We start from the raw sequence: 7,279 nt of genomic DNA, 5'->3' as shown, positions 1-7,279 counted from the left end.
TCCTTCTTTTGCCTATTTTGTGGGTAATTTTCACCCCTGTTTCTTCCATACTCCTACCAACGTGGTCTTTTTCCATTTTGCATTTACCATATCTCATCAAATAGTCCTAGTAAACATCACCTCATTTATTATTCCAATGTGCTTGAAGGGCTACATTCAAAGCACTACTAATGCTGTGAAATTTGGTCACGATTTAGAAACTTGCAAAGCCTTCTTCCCTTGGGGATGATAGCTATAATCTGACTAATGGACCTGGCTGGTTTTTACTCATTTCTGTCCCAGTCTTTCCTCAAACCCCAAACTTAGTCCTTTGGGCTTCCAATGGTCTGTTATATATGCCCCAGCATCCTCTCCAGAATGTCTTCTCCCTCCTTCTCTCCATTAGTTCCACCCAGAGCAATGACTCCCAAACTTGGCAACACATGAGGACAATTGGAACTCTTTGCTAAAATTCCAAGTCTTAGAAAATCTGATTCAATTGGACTGGACTTTGACGGAGAAGTAGGGTATTTAAAGAATTCCCCAGGTGGTTCTAACATGCAGCAAAAGTTAAGAACCATAATCCTGGAGCAAACCCACCTGCTAAAATGGCTCCTGCACCCTCTGCTGTCTGGCACTTTGCTGCCCTCTGCTGGCTTCGTTCAGCTTCTTCAACTGGCTCGGCCCTCTGAAAGCTGCAACAGTACCCTTTGGTTTAAAAGTGTAAAGTAGGTTGCAGGTATCCATGAAATTTAATATACCCTAACTCTCCCTTTTTACTTTATTTTGTTTATTTTTTCATCTAAAAGAGTATCTAGGCAGAAAATCGGACTTTTTTTTCTGGCCTGATGCTATTTTCCTGTTTGAGTAAGAGATATTGGGTGGATCAGGAAAGAGGAGAAAAAAGAGTTGGCATCTGTTCACAGACACTCCTGGTTGTGAGGTTCAGAGAAAAGTACTCCGGGCTACAGAGGTTCTTCTGAAATAACTGATGGTGCTGGAGTGATGCAATTCAAAAATATTTGAGGGTTTCCTTTTGTGTGTTTGAAACACTCATGCTGTCCTTTTTCACAGCAATAATAGCATTGATATTTAAACTTTTTCAGTTTTTACTGTGTGCCAGCCAGGGTTACAGGTGGTTTACCTCTTCCCTTACAACAATCTTTTATCCCTACTTTAAAGATAATAAAGATGTCTCAGAAGAATTAAGTGACTTGTTCAAGAAAACCGAGTAGGTGACTGTTATGGGCTGAATTATGTCTTCTCCAAATTGTGTATGTTGAACCCCTCCCTAACCCACAGTATCTCAGAATGTAACCACACCTTGATATAGAGTCTTCAAAGAGGTAATTAAATTAAAATGAAGTCATTAGCCCTGACCAGTTTGGCTCAGTGGATAGAGTGACGGTCTGTGGACTGAAGGGTTCCAGGTTCGATTCCGGTCAAGGGCATGTACCTTGGTTGTGGGCACATCTCCAATAGGGGGTGTGCAGGAGGCAGCTGATCGATGTTGCTCTCTCATCGATGTTTCTAACTCTCTATCCCTCTCCCTTCCTCTCTGTAAAAAAATCAATAAAATATATTTTAAAAAAATAAAATAAAATGAAGTCATTAGAGTGAAGCCTAATACATCTGACTGGTGTCCTTATAAGAAAAGGAAATTTGGCGGGAACAGGATATGAAGACACAAGGAAAAGATGGCCATGTACAAACCATGCACAAAAAAGGTGGCCTGGAACAGAACCTTCCCCCATGACTCTCCAAAGGAATTCACCTTGTTGACACCTTGATATCAGACGTCTCACGTCCAGAACTGTGAGAAAATACATTTCTGTCAAGCCACCCAGTCTGTGGTACATTGTTATAGCAACTCTAGAAACATACAGTGACAGAAAGAATTCAAAGCCAGGCCTGCCAATGTCAAGCCTTTGCTCATTCAACCACTCCACAACCTCAATCCTTGAAACTATAAACTATTAGAAGCTAGTACTATGGATGAGCATAAAGTATTATGTGTCCTTATTTTCACTTTTCATATCATTACTTTCTGCACTTCAACAGCCAAAAGGAGTCCTACTTTGGTGGAATTACCTTTATCTAGTACCTCACAGTAAATCTTTATATCTTTGTTAAGTACTATTTTTTATCTGTATCTCTCTCTGGCCATGCCATAGAATCTTCCTTTCAATGCCTGAACTTCTGCACCCTTCAGGTTCAATTCAATCTAAAGTTGTTTTCTTTTATCTCCCTAAGATCATAAACACTCTCCACTTTTCCTCTCTTATCTGATTTGCCTTTCACGATTACATTTTCAATAATTTTCCTTTTCATGAGAATTCTGAATACCCACACATTTTTCATATTAAAAAAGTAGATAAGCATGCTCTACTGAACTTTTTTCCCAATAAACAACTAGATCATTCAAATTGCTCAGATTAGCCAAGCCCCATTATTAGCTAATGATCTCATATGCTGCTCAGAAAAGGATTCATCCAGTTTTTGCTAATTAGGAAACCTGCCTTTTCTTCCCTTTTGGATAATAAGCTTCTTATTGATTTCCACTCTGAAGTATTAAAAACAAACAAACAAAAAAACCCACCCTCCGTTCATCTTTACCTCTGTGAATGAAATAACAACCACATATTTTGGGATCCCACTTCCTTCTACTTGTCCCCTCTTCCATTCAGTTTTGTGTGTGTTTTAAAGTATATGTTCATGCCTTTTCAGCATTTTGAGGCCAGCAGCAGGATTTATAGATCAGATTCCTATTGCAACATCAGGATGAAAATACCACAAACATTTCATGGGCCTCCACAGCCCACCTGAGGTTTCCTATGACTCAGAACATCGAGACAGGCTCAGTGAATCATGTAGTCAGGACGACCGCAGGATTAACCTCACACCTCCAGGACCAAGGATAAACAGCTGGATATAGATGCTGTTTTTACATAATCAAGCAGGCCTTTCTGGAGGCTTCTGGGTGAGTTGGGCCCTGGGGTCCCTTTGGAGACAGAGTCTGCATCCCACATCCATGTGGGTTAAGAATGCTCCATCCTCCGAGGAGGAGGCTTAAAACCCTCCACGTGGGTGTCCTCAGTGCATCATCAAGCTCCTTAGTTGGAAGAAGCAGAAAGTGGACTCTGGGTGCTATACACAGAAAGTTAATTGATTGAAAAGATATTGGATAGCTTTCAGAATTACCATGAGGGCCAGAGAACAGAGCTCAGGAAACAAGGGCCAGCAGACAGCGGCCAGGCCACACCTTGGCAGAGATCCAGTCTAGAAGGGACAGCACTTTCATTTCCACTAAAAACTAAATGTGACGGTGGCCTCCTAAGATTGAATGCTGCTCAGTTGCAAAATTCGCTCTTCGATGGTTAGAGCTGCTTTGCATCACTACCGCCAACCTCAGATACAGACCAAGCAAGTGCAATTGGCCACCTCTGAGTTGGGTGCTTGCTTCCCAAACCAAACTATGAAATTGTTCCTAAGGTGGTGTAATGCAATTACCTCTCATTTCTAAAAATGTACTCCTCCCAAAGGGAGAAAACTTAAAGTCTCATTATTCCCTACATCCAGCTCTAGCAGAGGATCTCTGGATGATGCCAGTTCTTCTGGCTCTGTCATGGCCCCGTGTCCAAATTCTCCTTTGGACAATGAAGTCAGTAGTATAAATTTAAAAATCGGCATATGTAAATATATGTGACTCACTGCACAGAAGGAAGTATGGGTAGACACTATAAAGTTACATACTAATTTTTACAACTAGAGGCAATACTTGGTATCTATGACTTCTTTCTGCTGGTTCTCATTCCCAATTATTATGACCTCTGCTGATCAGCGCTCTTTAGCTGGTGAGAGAGCTGAACCTCCATCCATGAGGGTTCTGATACCACAGGGAATACCCAGAGTACTTGCCCCCATTATACAATAGCAGCCCTATTGCTCCTTGACAGTATCAGTTTTTCAAGCCAATACTGTATTCCACTTGGCTTGTTCACCCAATAGTCACAGATGCCCCAAAGAGTGAGATGGCGTCTCAGTTTATAATTCAGGGAGAGCATCTGCGCATGGATGCCTTCATTTCTACACTGCTAAAACATCAGAACCAGCAATTCCACTTGGCTTGTTCACCCAATAGTCACAGATGCCTCAAAGAGTGAGATGGCGTCTCAGTTTATAATCAGGGAAAGCATCTGCGCATGGATGCCTTCATTTCTACACTGCTCTCAGAGTCACAGGGAAAGGAGGCCCATTCTTCCAGTTGATTCGTTAGAAAAAATAGCAATGGGCACATCCTTCCCTCTCATCACTTGATTCTTAAGCCCATATGTAGGCCATGAAAAATGCCTTGGATGCAGTATTGGTCACTCACACATACACATCTTCCAAGACAGCACCCAAATCTCATAATGTGTGGTCTCTCAGCTGGTGTGATCACAGTTTTAATAAACCACGCCACCATTCTACAAAGGGTACATTCTCTAGTTGAGAAAGAAAGTGCATGATCAGATTAGCGATTCCTTTGAGAATCAGCTCATTGCTCTACTTCACTTGCTGTAAGTCTTCCTGATGCACATCATGGAACATCACGAGGGTATGCAGATAGTCGGGATGTCCATGGATAGTGATGCTGGAAGAAGTATGGCAGGAGGAAAGGCAAATCTAAATCCTCAATGAGTTTCCGTTTTACTCCATGACAGAAAGGGTTCAATTAGTAAATAATATGGCACATAAAATCCACAGTGAAAGACTAAAAGCATCTTTTGGGCAAAACATTCTAAAGTATGTGTAAGGAACAAACCTCAAAATAAAAATTGTACAACTTCAAATAGAAAGTGAACTAGGTCCTGGAGTTTTGTGTACATGGAATGTGCTTAAAATATGTTGTTTCTCTACTTGTTTCCTAGACAGTGGGATTTAGAAACATGGAACTGATTTGTTGACTTATATAGTCAACAAACACTTATGGATAACAAGCCATGTATGAAATAAACCATTGTGTATATAAGTAATCATTGCATGTATAAGGAAGGGTTCAGAAGAGGGATTTGAGCTAGGAATAAAAATACCTGTGGGCAATCCTCAGATAGCAACTGGGTTGGTGAGTGTGACTGAGACAGCCTTGGGAACAGAGCCAGGTGAGAAAAAGAGACGTTCCAGTCCCAAATCTTGCAGAAATCCAACAGTCAATGAGATGACTAGACTTCTGCTAAGTTCCACATCCCCATGGAACATCTAAATTAAGTATAGCAAATGAAACCTCACTTGTAAACACAGACACTATAATACATTATGGAAAAAATGACACAAGTAGGGCTATATAACGACCAATGTAGAAATGTAGAAAAATGAGGGTTAAAATAATCCTGGGTGTCTCCAGTACTGCGTCCAAGAAGAGACCAGTGGTTTTGATTTATTTAGAGAAAATGTTTGCCTAAAATGAAACAGTTGAATTGTTTTAAAATATTTAATAGAATTGGTGTGTAACCACATCTTTTCCAATCCTGTAGGCAAAATGGTGTCAATGCAAAGATGAGTTTGAAGAGAAGGTGGGATGGACTCATTCTTTGAGCGTGGAGGAAGAAAAGGAAGGATAAGTGTGCATGTAGAAACATGCATAGCTCCAGAGCAGGAAAGAAAGGGAGGTCATACATGATGTTTCACGGTTGGTAGCAAGTCCCGGGGATGAGAGGGCATGAGGAAATGTTGTCATTTGATAGTTAAGGGAAATGGGACTTAGGATAAATAAGGTGATATACAGAAGTCAATGAAGTTTCTGTTAAGCTAAGTGACATGAATTTTTAAATAGGATTGCTTTATGCAAATTTAAGATAAAACTATCTTTATAACATTAGCAGTACCTCGAATTTATGGTAGTTGACATCCAAACCATCAGCTGTTTAATTTTTTTTAATGAGTTGTAGGTTTCCAGTAGATAAAATCATTGGATAGCTGACATTTTTTACTTTAAAGCTGGTTATTTTCTCCCTAAACTAAAGCAATTAATGTGCTATTTTATGGCTTTTCTCTAAATAAATTATAGAAAGCCAGAAAGAGGCTGGGAAGGGAGAGAGGGGAGCCTATTATATGGGCTAAGATTACTCTTAATTATTGACCCTCTTTGGTCCTCACTTCCTACTACACCACAGAATTTACTCCAACAAGCTTCCAGCCCCTCAAGCCCCAGCCTCCACCCCACTTCCCAGCTCCAGACAATGGCCTGCTACAGGTTTTAAATCTGGAGTCACTGTTAATCATGAAGACCTGAGGCCAGTCTACAACTATAAGCAACCACCCAATTATATCATATGCTAGAAGAGGGCATCTTCCTATTTACAAAGAAGGTTAACCAAAGCTGATGATAGTTAGATTTTGTTAGTGCTTTTGGCTCCCAAATGAAATCTAGACAAAGATAAATTAATGATATGTCTGAGTGTGATGGATAGATAAGTAAAAGATGTAGTCCTACATTCATGTTTTGGTTGGTTTGTTTGTTTACTAGGTAACATGAACGTCCTACTATGTACCTAAATGCTGTTCTAGATCTTCCTGGGACTTGATTTCCTTTTTCTAAAGAAATGTTACTAGTTTCTGAAGATGGGGATTTTGTTCAGATTGCCAGTGCTGCCCATTTTGTAAAGTAAACATTAGGCAAAGAGCTCATTGATAAACTCATTTTCTAAATTATTAGAGGGTTATTTTGAGAATGTTAATAAAAATTCCATTTTCCAGATATGCATTTCTCCAAGAAGCATTAGAGAAAATTATTGAATTTTATCAGCACGGTGTTTTCCTACATGTTTTTCTATCTAGTCTCTCCATTAGTGAAATCAACTTGAAAGCCAGTAAAATATGTCAATGAGATAGACTTTTAATATTGGCTAATGAAACTAATTTCTTGACTCATCTATTTGCTTTTTTCCAAGGCCATCCAACCAAACAGGCTTTTAGAGAAATTAATATGTTGCCTTCCTTTTATTAAATCAACTCTGAGAAATTAGCCAAAAGCACTGTAGAGAAAAGTCCAGCTCTAGCTACCTTTTCAATCCTACTGGGCAACCCAACGCATCCACTGTTTAGAGCTCATCAAAAAAAAAAGAGCAGTCCAATTAAGATCTATATGAAATCATTGGGCAACAGCATTTTTTTAAATCTTTATTGTTGAAAGTATTACATATGTCCCCTTTTATCTCCCTTGACCTCTTCTAGCCCACCCCCAGCACCCATCCCAGGCCTTCCACCCTATTATCCATGTCCATGGGTTATGCATATATGCATACAAGGTCTTTGGTTGATC

The sequence above is a fragment of the Myotis brandtii genome, unplaced genomic scaffold (genome assembly GCF_000412655.1).
Source record: "Myotis brandtii unplaced genomic scaffold, ASM41265v1 scaffold18, whole genome shotgun sequence".
NCBI classification, from domain to species: Eukaryota; Metazoa; Chordata; class Mammalia; order Chiroptera; family Vespertilionidae; genus Myotis; species Myotis brandtii.
The sequence above is the reverse complement of the archived record's forward strand: the minus strand, read 5'-3'. Positions refer to the sequence as shown.